Source organism: Pipistrellus hanaki (assembly GCF_964339955.1).
Source record: "Pipistrellus hanaki genome assembly, chromosome: 12".
NCBI lineage: Eukaryota > Metazoa > Chordata > Mammalia > Chiroptera > Vespertilionidae > Pipistrellus > Pipistrellus hanaki.
In genome coordinates this window covers 28,090,259-28,112,683 of record NC_140514.1, presented here as the reverse complement: position 1 = coordinate 28,112,683, position 22,425 = coordinate 28,090,259, and the positions used below count along the sequence as shown (strand labels likewise).

General features: G+C 38.4%; 1 protein-coding gene across 6 annotated transcripts in view; it reads right to left on the bottom strand.

The window, feature by feature from the left end:
* CCDC85A (coiled-coil domain containing 85A) overlaps positions 1–22,425 on the bottom strand; it is a 160,645-nt gene that overhangs the window by 104,163 nt on the left and 34,057 nt on the right. The gene's annotated exons all lie outside the window — the stretch shown is intronic.

The window sequence follows — 22,425 nt, the reverse complement described above, 5'->3', positions numbered from 1 at the left end:
GGGACACAATTTGCACAAATATGAGGCCAAAATACTGAAGCAGTCACTTACAGAGAGAGAGGGACTCATTGGGGAGACCTGGGTCCCATTCATTCCATCCCCAGGTAAGTGGGATGCTCATGTTATCTCCTCTGGCCTGAGTCACCACCCCTTGTCACCACACTGGACTTTTTTAGAATCTGAAATGGAATGTGTTAAATGTGGATGGAGAGTCAGAAAATGTAAAATGACTTCCTCATAAAAGGTCAAGAAGTGTGATGTCTCTCACCTCCTTATCCTTCCTTACTCTTCTTTCCTCCACAGAAAATCTTCTCACCTCCTCTCATGATCATCTGAACCTGCCTTCTGACTCAAGAAAGAGGCCAAGTCCATAAATGATTACAGAAGTCAGATGCAGATCACACCTTCTGACCTCCCTGGTCTCCCAGCTTCCCAAAGTCTGTCTACACTACATTCCATCAGGGCCATGCCTGCATCACTGCTCTGCTCAAGCACAGAAAAGTGTCCAACAGCCTCTGATACCAGTCAGACTAACTCAGTACATATTTGGGGCCAGGGTGTTTTCTTCATTATTTCCAATGCTTGCAATGCTTTGAAAGGAAGTTACTATTCCGTTATTATTGTCATTGTCTCCAGTATTATTCAAACTCTGCATCTGACCAGATCTGTATCTTCAGCATCATTCCTTGAACACCAACCAACTTAACTACTCACTGTTTTCTATTCATGCCTTTTAGTTCTTCCCCTTTGGTTCTTCCCTGTGGTTCTCCTTCCCTCCAACAGAAATGCTCCATTTACCATGTACCTCCTCTTTAAAGGTTCCTCCTCCACAATGCCTTCTCATGCATCTTAAGTTTTCCCTTTTTATCACAGACTAGTAGCCCGGTGCACAGATTCATGCACATTGAAGGGAAATTCATTAGAAGAAATATTTTAATATCACTATTCACTCTTTCTCTATAATAGAAGTGTCAACCAAATTCATGATCAACAATGACAGATCGAAACACACGCATGCCAATTGGCGCCAGTGAGAGTTTTATATATATCGTGCATGCGTGAGTCAATTTAGCCTTTTATATATATAGAATAAGCTTGCTTAATTAGACCTGCTTTCTAATGTAGGTAAACTTTTTCCAGCCCAGTGAAGCACCCCCAACTTCTCTTTTAGGTAATTGTCAGAAACGCAGCAATAAATATCAACATGAAGCAGATTACCATCATAGATCATGCAGGGAGAACAAAGGGTAAAATATTTAACTGCAGTAGTGTTTGACTATATTCTGCACAGTGAAAAAACCTGAAGTCATTTTCAAGGTCCACCGTTTCTTACTTCTTTTCAGGCGGGTCAAGTTTCTAAGCTTTCTAAATCTCCATTTTCTGGCTAATGAAAAGAAAATAGAATTCTACTGAGCCTCCTATCTACCTACTCCAAGGCTTCTGTGAGGATCAAATGAGATGAGGCACAGGAAAATGCTTCACAAACATTTGGTTAAAGTGAAATGTTTGCACCTAGGTATAAAACAGTTCCTGGGCTGAAGAAACTGTAAAGAGGTGAGTCATCACTAGGGAGAGGAAGTGGGCATTGCTATGTGACATCATTACCTGGACAGACATTTAGCATATTAGCCTCTGTTATATATAGACTAGAGGCCCAGCGCATAATTAATCATGTGCACGTAGGGTCCCCTAGGCCTAGCCTGTAATCAGGGCCATGTCCGCCATCCCGAGACGCCTCACATGCTCCACGTATGCTGATGGCGCCCCACCCCATGATGCCTCACAACCCCATGAATGCTGCTGGTGCTCCGGGAGTGGGGAGGGCCCGAGAGGTTCTCCAGCACCCCCTGGTGACAGGTTGTTTGGGTGTCACACCGTTACCACAGGCCTTTTATGATCTAGGTAATTTTTGTACCTTTATGGAACTTTCATTTGGTTTTGTCATATCTCTGTCCTCTGCTGACTGTCCATTTTTTCATGTTTGGCATTCAATGTGCAACACACATTTGCCCAAAGAGTATCTTATCAATAAATACTAACTTTGAGGAGGAAAAAAACAAAAAACAAAAAAAACTATCTCTTTTTGTATCTTATGAATTCTGCTTCTTTTACTGATTAGTTTTGTCTTTTTCCTAATATACCTTTGTCATTCATGTGTAAAAACCAGTATCAAAATAAGCCTCCTATACTATATTGTTTTTCAAAATACATCTAATGATGGTTTTTTTAATCAAAACTCTAGTTGGTTCAACTAAATGGAACTTGACAAGAAATTAGGGGGAATCTATGCATAAAACATCCTTTGCCTACTCTATTAACCATTCCAAGTAATGAGATTATCCACATTTTCATTTAGACAAGCTTACAGATTGGGAGTAATAAATTAGTATTAGCTTCATACTTTCCCCCTAACACATAGCACACTCTGGAACATGGCAATTTATATAATTCACTGAAGGTATTTTTAGCTCATTTGTGGTCTCTATGGAATTTTAATGGAAATTAATGATCCCAAAACCTTACATCTGTTTTGATTTGTTTCAGATTTTAGTAAACTATTTTTTCACAACCTTAAATCAATTCATTTATGCGTGGGCTTTTAGGTATATGGGAACAAGTACTAAGCTATTTTTATCAGCAGAGATGATACAAACTATTCAACCTTTTATAATGTGGTAATTATCCTTCAAATAATTAAAACATTGTGTCTTTCCTAAGTCAGCAAACAAACAGGACAAGAAAAGAATGTGTAAACACTCTAGTGAAGGGAGATGCATACATAATCAAGGGGTTAGAAAGATTATATCAGTTCTGAGTACCTTTAATAAGACAGATCTAAGATGGCCCTGGAGAATGTGCATGTTTGAAAGGGAAATGAAACCAAGGCAGGAAAAAAGGTAAATGATAAATAATGAATGACTGACATGAACAGGCAAATCTGAGAGAAAAAATAATTGAGGAGTTACAAGAGGAACCAAGATATAAGTAACTATGAAATATGAGAGAAAATGAAAATCCATAGAGGTTTAATTTTTTATTAATATCAGAAGAAATACCTGTAACCAAGACATTTTTAAGTGATAAGACCAGTAGCTGGAAATAAAAGGCTGAGCAACTCAGAGTGGGGCCAGGTTCAATACTACAGTTACTTACGGAGGTCTTATTTTGGGCAAGAGGCTATGCTGAGACCACAGAGACTAAAGAAAGACCCTGCCCCCAGAAGGCCAGTGAAATAATGAGAAAAACAAAGCCAAGCTAGATGGCAGTATAGGGGACCATCAGGAGAGAGAATGAGAAAAAGGAAAAACTTCCCCCATGAAAGAATTCACTCATCATTTGTATGCATGCTGTTCTCATTCATGGAGGAAAAAAAGAGTTCAGTAACCATGCAAATAATAATAAAAATAAAAAAATAACCAGAACCAAAAACCCTTGATGAATAAGCAAAAACTAGACTTTCTCAATTCAACAGGGTTAGATTAAGAAGAAAGAATTTAGAAAAAAAAATGACCAGAACAAGGACTACCCGTCCTGTACATATCGTATTAACTATAGGGACAGATAGCCCTGTTTTAAATGCTGATGAATAGCAGCACGAAATGAGAAGACATTCTAGCTAGCCTTAGTGGAGAAAACATTTTTTTCAGATACAATGCTATTGAACCTTTAGTGTAAATCTTAACCCTGGAAGTTTTAGCTTAGAAGTTTAAAAATAATATTTAAAAACAACTCAGCCCTTACTGCATTGATTATACACCAGCTGATTTTTCCCATATTTTTAAACCTAAAATGTAGGATCTTTTTCCCCCACAAAGACTACAAACCAAGACTCAACAAAATGGGGTTAATTCAATCAAGTATCAGTAAAAGAAAGTGGTAAGAAACACACCACAAGGGCCTCCTCTCAAGGAGGTTACAGGAGCTGCAGCTGAGGCCTTGATAATAGAGGCCACTCTCAGACTCACAAATACAGCTTATAAGAACCCTGAAAACACCCCTGACAGCAGGGGCAGCCAACCAAGGCCCTTGGGCCAAATCTAGCCCACAAGCTAAGAATGTGCTTTATGTTTTTAAATAATTAAAAGAAAGTTTCTTAAACATATTCTTTTCTGATGGGAAAACTATATAAAATTCAAACTTAGTATCCATAAAGTTTTATTGGAACACAGTCACATCCATTTTATACCCCTGTCCATGGTTTCTTTGGCACTGTAACAGAAGAGCTAAGTAGTTATGACAGACCTTTTGGCCCAGAAACCCAGCCTAAATATTAACTATCTAGTTGTTTGTTTGTTTTTTTACAGAAAAGTTGGCCAACTCCTGCTTTACAGTGTCAGGATTCCTCAACACAAATATTCAGCATGAATTCCCTCTGCTGTTTTTTAAGAAAGCTGTTACAGGACAGACTCTGAAGTGAGAAGGACAGGGTTCCGGTATAGGCCCCTCAGTCACCAACTATGTCATCAGCCACGTGATTTCACTTGTAAGAGCCTCAGTTTCCCCACATGTCCAGGAGAGTGCTACAATCCACACCAACCAATCAGCAGCCGACGTTTACTAGGAACTGGACAGGCTGGTGAGTTCTTGGCCTTTCCTTCCAGCTCACAAGCAAGTCGTTCTTCTTTCACATGCATATTTCTGAGGTGTCACAATCACACAGAAGGCATTGCCCATACAATGGCACAAAAGACAAATCCTGAACCATGAATCAACAGTATTGCTGTCATGTCATTCTTAACGCCTTTTCTAATCACAGACCCCTCTGCATATAATCATGTAGTCATTCATTCATTCATTTATTCAACAAATAGCTCTCTTGATGTGCAGGGTACATTGTAGGCACTTTGGAGACAGAGCACTAAACAACTGACATTCTGTGGGGAAACAGCCAGCAAACACAAACATGGATCCCTATAACATTCATACATTCATAAACATCTCAAATTATACATACATATGCTTCCTGCATACCCCACACTGGGGATGGACCCTGCAACCCAAGCATGTGCCCTGATGAGGAATTGAACCACAACCCTTGTTCATAGGTCCATGCTCAACCACAGAGCCACACCAGCCAGACTTCATTGATGCTTTTAAAATCTGAGGCCAACACCAAAGTTAAAACAACTGGAAATAATGTTCATTTTGCAGTTTAGTAACAGCATTTCTAATAGCAGGGAAGGAAGTATGAACTCCTGGGAACACTTATAAAAAGGAATGAGTCATTATTTCTTTTATAATGTTTTCAATGACTAATGATGAGAGTTGAGAGCACAGGAAAATAACAACAGCTATACTTTTACTGCCTGTGTTCAGGAATTACGTCATCTGCCCTAGGTATGCATCCTTAAAGGAAACCAATGTTTCTAAATCATCATCAGTCATGAGCTACTTATGCCGCAAGCAGAGAAGGAAGGGTTCAGTTCAATTAGTCTACATAATTTGGACAATTTGGAAAATTTTCATCCAGCCTCAATCAAATGTTTGAAACCACAGAAAATCAGACTAAACATGAGATACAGAAAATAGAATGTTTAATATGCCAGGCTAAATGTTGCCAAATACCTTGTTAAAGTTCATTGGATGATTCTGATAATGATACGGTATTTTTGCTTTAAAAAAAAATGGCCTAGCAATACTTACTCCAGCATAATTTTATTGACAAAATTAATATCTGCATCAACTTCACCAAAATTATCTAACAACAAAGAAACAAGTTATCCTAGTGTAATCTCAGAATCAAAATTCAGATACATCTTGCTGCTAAAGCAAAGTTAGTTCAAGGTGAAACTCATATTGATTCCCAAGTGAAAACCCATTTGTCAGGACCGATTCATCTTTGCAACAGATAGAACAAAAGACAGTGTAGGTAGGCCCTTAAACCCTAATTTGTTTCATATATTGTTTTGAAAAATTGACTGCTTTTCATACTTCATCTGGAAAAGCTCTAGACTTATAGATTTGGCTGTAGCTATGCTTCAACATTGTTCTTCTATGTTTAAAAACAAACAAATGAAACAAGTTGATGGTCTAGGACACCAGCAAACATGCTGATCGTTTTTCTCTTTCTCCTACCTTCCTCTCCTTTCCTCTTCTTACTTTTCCTCTCCCCTTCTCTATACCTCAGGCTTGCCCCTAAAACCATATTATAAAACTTTGCAAAACTCAAGTCCAAAATGACTGGCAATCACTGACCCATAGCTTTTGTCACTTTCTAGCTACACTGTTAATATTACCTAAAAAATGCTTTTTTAAGGTCCTCTCTTAAAAACCAGCAAAAACATCACACATGTCCAAAAAACTCAGCCAATCAAAAGGAGGACATAAAATAGATGAAATATTTTATGACACAGACAGAAGTCTTTGTCTTGCTCAGGTAGGATTAAGCTCCTTATAAATAATACTGGAAGGATTTAAAAAAAAAAAAAAAAACTGGATATGAAACAACAAATGAAACTTTAGATACATTCATACCCTCTTCCCCCCAACCCCCCAAAAATACACCAAAATTTTCATACAGATGGGATAGGTTTTAATTCTGCTGGTCACAGCAATCCTAGACTATGGTAGGAAACCCTGTTGTCGGCCTGGTTTTGCATAGAAACCGAGATTTTCAGAAGCCTTTGCAATCATCACAGGTATCCAGTTCTCCTTTTGTTTCAGTTGTGCACTAAGAAAGCCTTAATGTGAAAGTCATCATTTAAACATACTGGTACAATGAAAGTATAGTTTCAAAGGTAGATAAAAGCTCTCTCCACTTGATATTGAACCTTAATATAGTCAACTAGAGTGGGATTAAAAAATAAAAGGAAGAAGATAATGTGCAAGCTTTTATGTTACTGCCTTTGACCGCCAATACCAATAATAAAAGCAAACATACTGCACACTTGCTGTGTGCCAGACCGTGTGCTGTCTCGCTTAATTCTGAGAACAACCTTCTAAGGTAGGTAATACTGTCACCCTCGTTTACAGATAAGGAAACGGGATGGGGGCATAGAAAAGTTAAAAGTTTTGTTCACATCACACAACTTGTAAGTAGCAGAGTTTGGCCTGCCTGGCTTCCCAAAGAAGGTTCTTAGTGAATGGGGAGACAGGGCAAATCTGTAAACCGAGCTCCAGCCGGAGCGTCTGTACAGGTCAGCGGGACAAAACCAATTCCTGCTTAAAACATTTCTCAGAAGACAAATACAAAAAAGATATTGATGCCTTGGTCTGTTTTCCTCTCCCTCTAGGCTATTTTTCCACACAAAAATGAAATCATTTTAATAAAAATAAAAAAAAAGAATGATAATCCCTGGATTATTTTTAAAATATGAAAACATTATCTCTCTCCTTCTGTTGCCAAGCAACAATCTTGAGACCTTGATCAACATTCTCCGTTGTATAGAAAGCATAGAGAAACAGGATATCTGGACTACCAAATAAAGTTTTTAAAAATGAATAAAAATAAAAAATAAAAGAAATAGGACTCATATGAAATCATTTGATTCTACACTGGAAAAAGCAAGCCATGGATTCCTCAATTTCAGAAAACTCATGTGCAGAGCTAATAATGAAGGAAAATCCCATGCAGCTACTAAAATTGCTGCAACTATGTAAAACCATAGCAATGCCATTCATACCACATTCGCCATAACGAATTTTCAATTACTAAATGGTTTTTTGTTAGCTTTTGCATCTTTAAGTGCTGGGGTTTGCCTGTTGAAATTACTCGGGATGTATCCCCATGGGTTAAGCCACCAACACTTAGGTACAAAACTGCATGCCCAGTCCATCTTAATAGCCTTCTACTTGAACTATGAAGTCAGATATGAAAACTGTGGTCAGAAGTTTCAGAGAGATATTGAAAGAGGTGACTACCATGGTCGGTGAATTCTATATGGTTGTTTAATCCTGTAAAGCCAATGAGGAGAGTGGGAAGACTCTGGAATGGTTTCCACTAATAGGTTGGGAGATGCAAGAGTTCAATAAAACAAAAGAGAAAATTCATAATACCAAAGTAGTTAATGAACACCAAATGCAATGAAGTGCACTGAGGTTAAAAAGACCAAAGTGGGGAAATACGATTTAAAATACTTCCATCAATGAAAGATAGTGGGCTTTTAGTTGAATGGAGGTTTTATGTCAGATAAAGTTGCAAGACAGTTGTTTAAAAAGCCTTTTTTTAAAATGAATAAATGCTTGCTAAGTTCTGGGCATCATGCTAAGTACTTTCAATCTATGTGACAGGCACCCATTCACTCATCCATCCCACTGACACTTAATGAGCATGTACTACGGTCTACAGACACTGTTCCAAGCACTGGGTAGCTGATGATGAGCAAAGCAAAGCAGATGCAGTTCCTGTCCTCATGAATCCCCAGTCCAGCGGAGCTCCCCTACTTCACATCTTTATTTTATGGGTAAGGGAATGAAAGCACATTTAAGTGACTTCCCCACAGAGTTAATAAGTGGCAGGCTTGGAGTTTTAACTTAAGTCTGTTTAACTTCAAAGCCTAGAGTCTTAGCCACAGTTCATGGCACACAGCCTGACTTAGGAGGTGATAATTCCACAGCATTTAGCAATGATATCATACTTGTCAGTACAATATCATACTTGTATTCGGTTCTCTATGACTCATTTTTAGAGAGGCACCGAGTTCTTCTAGATGCATTCCAGTGTGCCAATCAGGATAATGGGTAATCTGGAAAACATGTCAGGAATAGTCTCCAGATTGTTTAACCATGTGTATATGTGATAAGCATATTTATATGACAGAAGGATTTTTAAGTAGAAAGTGTGAGACTTACTCTCTAAAGCCTTAAAACAAGCTTAGAACCAAAGAGCTAATATAATGGGAGGAGGGCAGCAAGGGAGCCGATTTCTGTTCAACATAAAGAACAATTTTTTTTAACACAAAATGTGTCCCAAATTGACGATAGGTGCCTTTAAAACAAACTAAGGTCCCATGAACTAAGAGTCCTCTAGTGGAGAATGGCCAATAAACCACTGACTGCAATGCGGATGACTGACATGTCTGCTTGGAGATTGGATAAAATCCTTTCTAAAAATCCATCCACTTGAATATCTTATTATTTCAGAAGAAACTCATATACTTTATTTTCTGACACACAAACATACAAAATTGTGTAACTGGACATATTTTTGTATATAGAAAGAAAAAAATGTGCTACATTTATTTTTAGTTTTCTTTTTAAATTATGTTAACTGCATAAATGAGAAAACCTCACTCAGTTAGATGCCCATCTATTTTTAAAACTCCCTTTATACATTTGCTGAAAAAACTCAAAACACCATAATCTCCAAGAAGTGGCAGGAGTGGGCTGAAGCTAACCCAAGCACCAGGAATCTAAGATGAGTTGATGAGTATAAATGGATATTCAAAACTCTGAATTCTCTACCAGCAAATCTGAAAGGTTCCAATTCTGACAAGGTATTTAAACCTATCCCAGGACCAACAGTGCACAACTGTGCATTTCAGTCTATGTGTACCGCACTCCCTGGAGATGTGCCATGCAGTGTGCCAGGCCGTATGCCCAACCCTGCCTATCCTTCATAAACCGAGAGAACATGACTGCCCCTCTTCCAGTGATGATGGACACACTGAGTTCCATTTCCACGGTGCCCAAGTCTCATAAGCTCATCACCATCTCAAGACAGATATTGTAGATGAGGGTACTTAATTATAAGACTGGCTAACACAGAATCTAATTAATGATCCTGATCTCACTGGCGCTGCTTTAATGAAATAATCTAAGCAAGCAACTTGTTTGGTGATGATCAAAACAAATAAGCAATCCCCTACCCCAAAAGCTCGAGAATAAGAAACACTAATTTATTTTTCAAAGCTCCCACTACTAGTCTGACCTTGAAAATTTTTACAAACCAGCTACAAAAGATGAAGTTTGTTTGTGTTTTTTTTTTCAGCCATTCCTTGACTTGTGGTTAAGGTCCTATGAATGCAAAATTCCTTGAGGTTTCCCTTTGTCATCCATGCTGAGAGCAGAGGGTGAAGCTGCTGGGAAGGAAACAGCTATGGTAATGGAAATCCGAAAACAGTCACAGAAGGCTACCAAGTCCAATGAAATAAGGTTATTTAAAAATCTCCTGATTTGTAGATGACATAATCTCACATGTAGAAAACTAATGAATTCATTAAAATATCAGAATTTATAAATGAATTCAATGAGACTGCAAAAACCAAAATAAATACAACAAATCAATTATATTTCTATAGATTAGCGATGAACAATCCAAAATGAAATTTAAAAATCAATTCCATTTACAAAGGCATTAAAAAAAATAAAACACCTATAAAGAAGTTTAACAGCAGAAGTATAAGGCTTGCACACTGAAAGCTATGAAGCATTATTGGAAAAGTATGGTGGTCACCAGAGGAAAAGCACTGTGGGGGCAGTGAGGGGAGTCGAGTGTGAAGTGACAGATTTTACTTTGGGTGGTGAGTACACAATGCAATATACAGATGGTGCCATTATAGAACTGTATACTTGAAACCTATATAATATTAACCAATATCACCCCAATAAATTTAATTTTTTTAAAAACACAAAGAAATTAAACATGACCTAAATAAGTGGAAAGAAATTCCATGTTAACGAATAAGAGACTTGATATTGTTAAGCTGGCAATATGCCCCAAATCGATGTACAGATTCAGCGTAATCCCTATCATAACCTCAGCTGCCTTTATTGATGTAATTAACACATTGCAGATGGATCACGAGAATTCTCGCTTCACATTACACAGTGTTTTTACAAAGTATCATACTTTAAAAAGATATTAGCTTGTAAGATCATGTAATAAGTAACTTCAAAATGCAATGGGCATTTAATTTTAAAGCGTGCCTTTAACATTTATGTAAAACCTTTTTTTGTACTCGTTCAATAGAAACTTATCTGGCCATTGGGTAAAGCTAGCAATAAAAACTACTGGTCCGCAATGTGTTAATAAGCCAATACTAAAATCCATATGTTAATTCAAGGACCCAGAAGAACCAAAATAATCTTGAAAAAGAACAAATTTAAAGGATTCACATTTTTCTGATTTCAAAACTTATTACATAGCTACAGTAATCAAGAAACTATGATTTATACAGACAGACACCTAGATCAATGGAAGAGAAGCAAGAGTCAGAAATAAACCCTTAGTTTTATGAACAATGGAGAATAGTCTTGTCAACAAATTGTGCTGGGCAACTGAATAGCAAAGCAATGAATTTAGACTCCCTACCTCACACCATACATACACAAAAACAAAATAGATCATAGATTTAAATGTAAAAGCTAAATCTATAAAATTTGAAAAAAGCAAAACAAATGTAGACCTTCATGACCTTGGGTCAAGCAGTGGTTTCTTATATATGACATTAAAAGCATAAGCAACAGCCGAAACCGGTTTGGCTCAGTGATACAGCATCGGTCTGTGGACTGAAGGGTCCCAGGTTCGATTCTGGTCAAGGGCATGTACATTAGTTGTGGGCACATCCTCGGTGGGGGGTGTGCAGGAGGCAGCTGGTCGATGTTTCTCTCTCATCGACGTTTCTAGCTCTCTATCTCTCTCCCTTCCTCTCTGTAAAAAATCAATAATATATATAAAGCATAAGCAACAAAAGAAATATAAATTGGACTTCATTGAAATTAAAAACTTTGAGCTTGATACTTTCACTATCAAGAAAGTAAAGATGTCCTAAAGATTTGGGGAAAATTATACAACTCAATAATGAAGACAACCCAAATTTTAAACTGGGAAAAAGCTTTAAACAGGCCTTTCTCCAAAGAAGATATTCAAATAATCAATATGCACATAAAGCCCTGGCTGGCTTGGCTCAGTGGATGGAGCATCAAACTGCAGACTGAAGGCTCCCAGGTTCAATTCCAGGTTGGGGATACATGCCCGGGTTGCGGGCTGGATCCCCAGTAAGGGGCGTGCAGGAGGCAGCTAATCCATGATTCTCTCTCATCATGGATATTTCTATCTCTCTCCCCCTCTCCTTTTCTATCTGAAATCAATAAAAATATATTTTTTTAAAAAATAAGCACATAAAAAATATTCAACATCATTAGAAATCAAGGAAAACAAAATCAAAACAATAAGATACTACATCATACCCACTAGGATGGTGATTGACTACTAATGAATTAAATATAAATTATTTTGGGGAGATAATGTTCTAAAATTTTTTGTAGTGATGGCTGTACATCTAGCTAAGAATATCAGATTGTAATTATGTTAGCATAGTCAGAATTTTTTTTACTTTGTATTAGTAGCTGTCCATTAAAATTGTGGTTATTACATCAAAGATAAAAATGATTCCAATCTATATTTTCAGTGAAATGAGATGGATTCAGAACTATTGAAGGTCATTTGTTTTTCAAAACTCTATAGAGCAATAGTTGACAATCTATGGCCCATGGGCCAAATTCAACCTGCTGTCCATATTTGTAAATAAAGTTTTATTGGAAAAGAGCCATGCCCATTCCTTTACATTATGTCTATGACTGCTATTGTGCACATTAAATAGTTATGACAGAGACCTATGGCCTGCAAAGACGGACTAGATACTGAAAAAGTTTGTTGATTACTGCTCTGGAGCAATAGGTCTAATTTGTTTAAACAAGTAAGTATACATTCAAATTAACACTATCATCTGCAAAGCATTCACATCATTACATTACTTATATTTATTTCAGTGATGCCACCATGAGTCAAAGCTGTTTTGGGCCTAACCCCCGCAGGCCGCCCCAAAGGACCCCACCCTTGCACAAATTTGTGCAAGGAACATAGGAAGGCCCCAGCCAGCAGCAGGAAGGCCCCAATCGGCCCTGATCGTGGGTCAGGCCTAGGGACCCTACCCATGCATGACTTTCGTGCACCAGGCCTCTAGTAAGTAGGCAGCCATTTGGACCAAAGGTGACAAATCAAGATGGATAAAACTACCATTGTTTTAAAATCAGGTATGACTCCGAAACAATTTAGCTGGAATTACCATAAAGTTTGTAAATTACCTTCAAAGGCAATTTTAAATGAGTTCCAAAAAACGTTTTTTGAGTAAAGACAGCATCTTTGGAATAACTGTTAAACCCTCTATTTTGAAAAGGAAAACTCATCTGGATATATAAATTCTGGTATGTTGGCTAAATCTGTCTCTTTACTTCCCAGTCACATTTCATACCCTGGACTTAGGAGACATTTACTATATTACCAAAAGGTAAGGAAATGTGTCTGGTATGCCCCTGAATAGTATGTGTCAGGAAAACAGATTTACAAAGACATTAACTCTCCATGGTTCAATTATCCTAGATGGGCTCCTTAATAGCTGAAAGGGCTGCACGTCTTCCCTGACGAGGTCCAGAAATTCATTCTCCTGTAAAGAGAAGTGTGCAAGCCCCGTGGCCCTGACAGGAAACACTGCATTTTGCAGACTGCACAGAAAAGGGGGCTGGGGTGTCTTTGCATTTCAGATGCTTCCCAAGTCTTTCTGCCTAAGAGACAGCATAACTGGGGTTATTCCATTGGTTTCAAAAGTTGGGAATCATTTTTAAATGATACATACAGAGAAAGAAGTTTTTCTCAAAAGTCACCATAAAAACCCAAGCAAGTGTATTACCTAGACTTTCTAGTTTTGCTTTCTCCTTTAAAGTATAGTGAGAAAATAACATCTAAAAACACTGAGTGAGAAATCTGTCATCTGGCAAAATCTAAATTTTCCTGATTCTGCTTTCAAATATTTTACCATTTTCTTGTCCATCTCTAATTTGACAGCAATTCTCGGCAAACAACCTTACCCCTTTACTGAATATTTCCATAGCATTTTATTTAGTTTTCATAGAAAAATAACTCACTTCACAGGCATAGGGCATCAACCTATGCATTACCTCATTAAACTTCAAGATTACAATAACAAGTGCCACTGACATAACAGGTTCGGGATACACACAACCAACTCCTAAGCCAACAATTCAACTAGTGAAAGAAGTAAATGAGCTCCCCAAAGAGTGTCCTTCTCGCTGCATGTGCTATGGACACCAGTCAGCATGTTTTATAGCACAACTAGAGGCCCGATGCACAAAGATTCATGCAAGAACGGGCCTTCGTTCCCCTGGCTGACGGCACCACCTTCCTGCCTTTGCTCCAGCCCAGAGCCAATGGCTGTCTTCGCTGAGCCCGGAGCTGCCTTTCTGCCTTCCCATGCAGTCCAGAAGCCCGGAGAGGCTCAGCACCTATGTGTATACAAAGTAACCCACCATCTTTGTTGGGTTAATTTGCATACTCAATCCTGATTGGCTGGTGGATGTCACTATGGTATGGTCAATTTGCATCTTTCTCTTCTATTAGTGTAGATGGGAAGCAGCAGTTAGTCTGTTAGGTAGGATAAGTGGAAGTAACTTAAGTGCACGCCAACTACACAGTAAGTGTATGTTTGATGCACAACTTTTTGGTGGGACATAAATGCCCTGACAGCCAACGGTTTCAAATGCCAAGAGAAACCTTGCACACAAGCTCATTCATTCTACTGTATAGAGTGGCCTTACTATGAGCCCAAACTCATCTAAGACGTTTCTGTGAAACAATGTGGCTCATCTCTTATTCATAAGCTAGTGCTCGTTATTGGTGTACCAGGAAATGGAGTCAGAAAAGCCAAGAACCACAGAAAACATCAACAGAATTAGGACAGTAAATATAGATGTTTTCACAAAATGGGAACTTGTTGTGAAGAGAGAGGAAGAGGTAGTCCAATCCAGCAGGTCAATGTCAGAGATGATAGGGGACAGAGGTCATGAAGGCTATTGTGGGAATGAGGAGGTCACATTAAAGAGACAATCAAGAGACCTGGCCTGCTCAGCTACCAGCATATTTCTTTCCTTCTAGATTCATGAAAAAAGGTTATTACATACTATTCTTGGCAGCCAGGAAACCAAAGAAGAGGTTATCAATAGAGATCAACTTTTATTGCTATTTTGTTAGGTAAAGGAAGTCTTACTTAGCTTTTAGACAACCCATTTGTGGTTTGTCCTATCATTAAACACGCTGACATTCTGAAGAGGGATCTTCCAGAATGCCACTTAGCTCTGAGAAAAAATGATGAAATATAAGCTGCCTTCTCAGAAATGGCTGGCCTGCTAAACGGTCTGCAATAAAGAGAATATTAAGTGATAGAGTTTCCGGAAAACAAGGCACCACTCCGTGTGTGTGTGTGTGTGTATTCTCTAGTTTATTCTTTGAAATCAATTTGTCTTTCTTCAGAATCTATTATAAAGGTAAGCTGTTTTCAAAAGCTTGGTGACAGCTTACTGATTGGCTATAAATAATCATATGTTATGCTTTGCCATGTCAGTAGTTTGTATTTTGTCTTCATATTATACAAGCTTGGCATTACTTTTTAAAATTCCCTAAAATAGTTATTCAGCATGTTGAGAGTAACAGCCTTTTAAGGAAATAATATTGGTGGGCAAGGGAGTATAATAATAAATATAAATGGAATTAAAAGGGATGATAGAAGAATATTTGTGTTTATACTGACAGATTCGAATGAAGAAAGGATCTTCCAAGAACACTAGCTTCTCAGAATTCCTTGAATGATGTCTTCACTTCAGAACACAGTGTTTATACACACTCTTCCTATACATACGGCCTGGACTTCTGTCGAGCAAATCCAAGCCACTAAATCTTTGGGACTAACCTCCATGAAGCGCTCCTTCTCCCCACATGGTTGATGGCTCCTGACTCCTTGCTCCCATAGATCACACTTATCTCTATGACATTTATCATACTGCACAATGTTTCTCTCATCCCAACTATATTTCACCCCATGAAGAAAGAAACAAAGTTGTATTCTAAGTTGTATCTACCCTGGCATCTAGCATTAAGCCTGGTATTATATATTCTGAATATTGAAAAAGTATTTACAAAATAGGTGAAATAGAAAAAAGGAACAGAGGGCAAATAATAAAAAGATATTATAATATTTGGAGTAGAAGTTATCATGTAGACACTTTCTTTGGTGAATGGTGATATGCACAAGAAAGCGAGAGCACTGAGGAGCAATAGGCAGCCAGGTGTAAGCTAAAAGTTGGGGAGCAAAACATGCTAAAAAGAAAAGTGGGGTAAAGGGCATTCCTGACAGATGCAAGCAGCAAAGCCACCCCCAATACTGAACAGTTGAAATAGACTTTATGAGCAGTTTGTTACTGGAGCAGGATGAAGCAGGAAGTGGTCAAAGAAATGAGACTAGACGCATAAAACGGTTGCCTTTTATTGTATGTAAATGATACCTCCGTATGGATGATTTTATTTTATTTTTTAATATATTTCATTGATTTTTTACAGAGAGGAAGAGAGAGAGATAGAGAGCTAGAAACATCGATGAAAGAGAATCATCGATCAGCTGCCTCTTGCACACCCCCTACTGGGGATGTGCCCGCAACCAAAGTACATGCCCTTGATCAGAATCTAACCCGGGACCTTTCAGTCCGCAGGCCGATGCTCTCTCCACTGAGACAAACTGGTTTCGGCAAGAGAATTTTTAATGACTTAAGAAGTTAAACATTATCTCCACAAATTTAATATTCTAATATCTCCACAAACTTAATATTCTAATATCTATGACAAGACACTTTGCTCATTTCTTCTTGCCCAGCCTCTTAACAAGTCAGTCTCATAGAAAAAAAATTTTAAAAGGTGGGACTTCACACCTGGATGCTAGAAACTTAAGGGACATAATTAGAGGCAAAGGGTGGACTGGGTAGAATCCCGACTGGACAAAAGATCAAAAGGTTATTTTGTGTGCAGTTGTTAAATTTTTAATATAAACCAGGTTAATATGTAAGAAGTAAATTTACTGACATGAAAAGCTGGTGATAACTGGGGGATGGGGGAAGAGAAGCAGATTATAAAATAGCATGTAGAGTATGTGTTTTTTGGTTAAAAACAGATATGTGTACACAAAAATGGATATGAAAAATGTGCAGTGTTAATGATATCACTGGCGGTAGGAAGATGGTGTTTTCATATTCCTGTATTTCTAATTTTCTACAGGGTATAACGATTGCTATTGTAATAATATAGTAATTTTTAATTTAACAAAAGAGGGAATTAGCCAAAACTGGTTTGGCTCAGTGGTAGAGGGTCGGTCTGCAGACTGAAAGGTCCCGGGTTCGATTCCGGTCAAGGGCATGTACCTTGGTTGCGGGCACATCCTCGGTAGGGGGTGTGCAAGAGGCAGCTGGTCGATGTTACTCTCTCATCGACGTTTCTAGTTCTCTATCTCTCTCTCCCTTCTTCTCTGTAAAAAATCAATAAAATCTATTTTTTTAAAAAAAAGAGGGAATTACTTAGCTGCTTCTTTAACAAGTATAGTTTTGCTCTAAAATAGTTTAAGTGACTATATTAAGACTATAGTTTCCATTTTCATTTTTAAACTCTTCTTTCACACAAATAGAAGATACAATATTTATCACTGTATCCACAATTGCATGTATGATCTATTTGCTAAAATTACTTAAAAGCATTTTGACTGAGGAAATTTTTTATGTTTCTGAAGTTTATTCTAATTTTTTGTTGCTTTTGTTTTGTTAAGATTTTTTCACACAAGATGTTGTATCAGACAAGATGCCATATGTTTCCAAACCTCAGCAGGAACAACTCAAGTTTGTAAAACAAATTTAATGATGCTTTTTCATAAACTGACTTCCCGTGATGCTTAAAATATGTGCATTATTTTAAGAAACAAATAATCAGGCAAACCTAATTAGGAGAGAGATCATTATGACTAACAAAAAAGGGTTGGCAAATCACATTCGGAGATATATATTCGGATGTCTGCCATGATTCATATACAATTAATATAATAACTATACATCAGGTGCTTTAATCCTTGGATAATTAAGATACACCACATTAAGCTTTTAGAAATAACATCATTATTTGGAGTATTTAGCTTTTATTTCATATAGAAAAAATGGTTTTCTCCCATTCTAGATGTTTATACCCTTGAAAAGAAAACGCCTTACAGCCCTGACAGAAGTGGCTCAGTTGTTAGATCATCGGCCCACACACTTAAGGATCAAGGAGTCGATTCCCTGTCAAGTTGGTTACAAATTAGATTCCTGACCCCAGTTAGGGCCCATATGAGAGGGAACCTATGGACCATGTCTCTCACATAGATGTCCCTCTTCCTCTTCCCCTTCCCCTTCCCCTTCCCTTCCCTTCTCTCTCTCTCTCTCTCTCTCTCTCTCTCTCTCTCTCTCTCTCTCTCCCCTTCTCTTTCTCTCTCTCTCTCCCTCCCCCCTCTCCCCCCTCTCCCCCCTCCCCTCTCTCTAAAAATCAATAGTAAGGATTAACCAGAAAAAGAGAAAGAGAGAGAGGGAGGGAGGGAAGAAGCACCTTACAAATTCTGGCTCTCCTTACATGAACATATATGCATAACAAGGGTGAATTATTAATCCACTTATTTTTATCTTTCTAACACCAATCATTCATGTAATTTACAACACCAACAAGATAAGTCGTGACTTCCAGTTAAAAATGGCTAAGCAAAGGGATTAATTCTCCTTCGAAAACAACCTAAAAATTAAATATAGAAGAAAATTTTCTGGAACAAGGACACAGTGACAACTCCCAAAATGCAAACTATGAAGCAGACCTAAGCAATGGAGGGTAATTTTGCCACCTGTACCTCTTCACACCCCGGTGGGAAAGGGTTTCCCTGAAACCTTCCCCTCCAGGGAGAGGCCTGTCCAATGCCCTGTGAGGTACAGGGCCAGGGGAGTGGGCGAAGGGAATATATCTGGAAGCAATAAAGATACAGAACAAGACACAGACACAGAATGTCACGGGAGATACAGCTAGAACAGAAACCCTTTTAAAAAAATTATTGATTGATTTTACAGAGAAAAGGGAAAGGGAGAGAGATGATAAACATCGATTTGTTGTTCCACTTATTTATGCATTGATTGGTTGATTCTCGTATGTGCCCTGACCAGGTATTAAACCACAACCTTAAGAGTATCAGGATGACTCTCTAACCAAATGAGCTACCCAGCCAGGGCCAATAGAAACACTTTTAAACTCTGCATTTCTATGACCTCTGACCTAACCTTGGAGGAAGGAGACTGCCAACGGAAAAGCAGCCAAACAAGAAAATACACAGACAGTCAGTGATTCTGCTCTGAGTCCTATCTCCCCTGGCTAAACTCTAACAGAAGACAAACTCACAGGACAAAGGAAATAAACTATTTGGTGAGAGGACTTTTGAAACAAGATCAAAACTTAAACTTCAGACTGTCCCAGTTCACATTCCCCCTTGCCCCATGAACAAAAGATGAAGAACATAAAAACACAATGAAACAGGAAATTGAGGGAAATAGTTTAAAAAAAAAAAAAAAAAGTAAGGCAGTAAAATCCAGGTTTAAAAGATTGAAGAGAAAAATTAAAATATTACTGAGATGAAAAACATTAGGAGAAAAAACACAAATGGAATGACTACACATAAAAATCACAATAAAAAAACGCAGTGGACAGGATTAAGTCTGTCACTGTAAAAGTGGGTGGGGGAAGAAAAGACAACAGACCTATAAGGGGTGTTTTGGAAGAAAAGAATTAAAGCAGAAAAATGCTAAAAATATAATAGGCCTCATTGGTGGTCAGGAAGGAACAAATTAACATTTAAATTAAGTACAAGGTTACGCCCATCAAACTGACAAAAGTGTTAAGTTATATAAATAGCAATGAGTAGTGAGCATATGGAGCAATGAGAGCTTCAACTGCTAGTGCGAATGTAACTAGAAATATCCACCCACAATATAGACACACTCCATGACTCAGCAATGCCGCTCCTAAGTATATACCCAGCAATGGTACACATGCGGACATGCACCCGTACACACAGATGAAAATGTTCAGGATGACTTTTTTTATAGCTGCAAACACCCTAAGAGCACCCTAAGCCCATGAGCAGTAGAACGGACACATACTTGTGGAATACTCATGCGATGAACGACTCTGCTGCAGGGTCAGCAAACTTTTCCTGTGAAGGCCAGATAGTAAATGGTTTCCACTTTGAGAGCCTCTGGTCTCTGCTGCAACTACTCAACTCTGCCACAGGAGCACAAAAGCAGCCACAGACCCAAACGAATGTGGCTGTACGCCAATTAAACTTTACTTAGGGACAATGAAATCCGAATGCCATCATTTTCACATCACAGGATAATTTTCTTTAGATCTTTTCAATCATTTAACAACTTAAAAATCATTTTCAGTTGGCAAGTCATAGAAACAGGCAGCAGGCTAGACTCAGCCAGTTTACCGATCCTTGCTAAATAGCAATAAACATGTACAAAGCACAACCACCTGTACGTAAGATTGAGATACATAAAATCCAAACATAAGATTGAGGTTTCTTTTAAAAGTGAGCAAGTTCAAAAAGAACATACACTAAAGAAAAATCAGATGATCATATTGATATGGAAAAAGCATTTAACCAAACCCAACATCCATTCTTGATAAAACTCTTAATAAACTAGGAACAGAGGGGAATTTCCTCAACTTGATAAAGCCTACAACTAGCAATTTGGATCCTTTAACCCTAATATCCAAAACAAGGCAAGAATGTCCTCCCTCACCAAGCCCATTTAACATCATACCAGAAGTTCTAGCTAAGATGATAAGAAGAGGAAATAAAAAATATACAAACTGGAAAAGAAGAAATAACACTGTCTATGCTTACAGGTGACATGATTGTCTATGCCAAAAGGGGTGGGAAACACCACCTGGAACTAATAAGTCAGTACAGTGAAGGTTGCAGTATATAAGAGTAATACATAAAAGTCAACTGTTTTCTTATCTATATAAAACCCTAATGTGCAAGTAGACCAAACAGCGGAACCACCAAACAACAGGGACACATGGAACATGGCAGGCATGGGCCGCAGCGGGAAGATGGAGCAGATGAGTGGGAGCACCAGACCAAGGCGGGGCGCCAGTTGCTGTCATTGGGGTGAGCCTCTGGTGGTTACTGAAAATTCTTTGCTACGGCAGGCACCCACTGCCAGTGCCAGAGCCGCTGTTCACACACATTGCCACATCCGGCACTGGCCCCAATTGCTTGGCGCCATCAGCAGTCCTGATTGCCCCCCACCCCCACCCCCCACGGAGCAATAGGGGCAGCAGCCACCAATCAAACCTGCTGAGGCAGCTGGCCTGCTCGCACCTGCTGCTGGCACCAGCCCCAATTGCTTCATGCTGTCAGCAGGTGTGAGCGGGCTGGCACTATCAGTACGTGGGAGTGGCAGTGGTGGGCACAGGGCTGCTGGCAGACAGGGTCCAGGGGCCATGGTGGGAGGGGCTGGGAGGAGGCACAGGGGATGCGCTGAAACCCACCCCTGTGACCATCTCACAGCCTTGCAGCCCACAAGGTGCACAAATTTGTGTACTGGGCCCCTAGTGCACTAGTAACAGAAATTAACTAGAATTTGAAATTTACAATGCAATACCCTTTACAATCAATGGAGAGATATTGTGTTTGTAGACTGAAGATTTAGCATTAAGACATCAATTCTTCCCAACCTGATTTACAGGTTCGATGGGATCCCAATCAGAGTCCCAGAAAACTATTTTGTGGATATCAATAAACTGATTCTGAAGTTTATATAAAAAGATAAAGTCTAAAAATAGCCAACATAATACTGAAGAACAAATTTTAACTAGACTCATATAACCCAAATTCTGTGAATACAGAGCTATGGCAATCGAGACTACAGAATTAGGAACAAAACATATAACCAGAAAAATACATTAATGAAACAGAATAGAGAGCTCAGAAATAGACCAACATAAATACAGTCAACTGATCTTAGACAAGCAGCAAAGGTAAATAGAGAAAAAACGGTGCTTCCAACAAATGGCACTACCCACACGATAAAGAAAAAAAATTAGCATTAAAATTAACTCCAACTGTATCATAGGTCTATAGGTCAAACAGAAGAGTAGAAAACACTTAGAAAATAACATAAGTGAAAAACTAGGTGACCTTGAATTTGACGATGAATTTTTAGATACACCACCAAGAACAATCCATGAAAGAACTGATAAGTTAGAATTCATTAAAACTAAAACATTCTACTGTTATGCAAAATACACTGTTAAGAAAATGAAAAGACAAACCACACACTATGAAATATATGTTGTGCAAATATTTTTTCCCAAAGTACCTGTAACCAAAATATACCAAAGGAGAGGTTGTGATTGGGAAGGGATAATGGGGAATTTGGAGGAGACATTTACAATTTGTGTGCTTTATGAACAATACTTGGAACTGCACAATAAGACTTAAACATCCTGTATAATGAAAGCCTAATATGCAAATTGTCCCCTCGACCGGGAGTTAGACTGGGGGTCGGGGCCGCTGG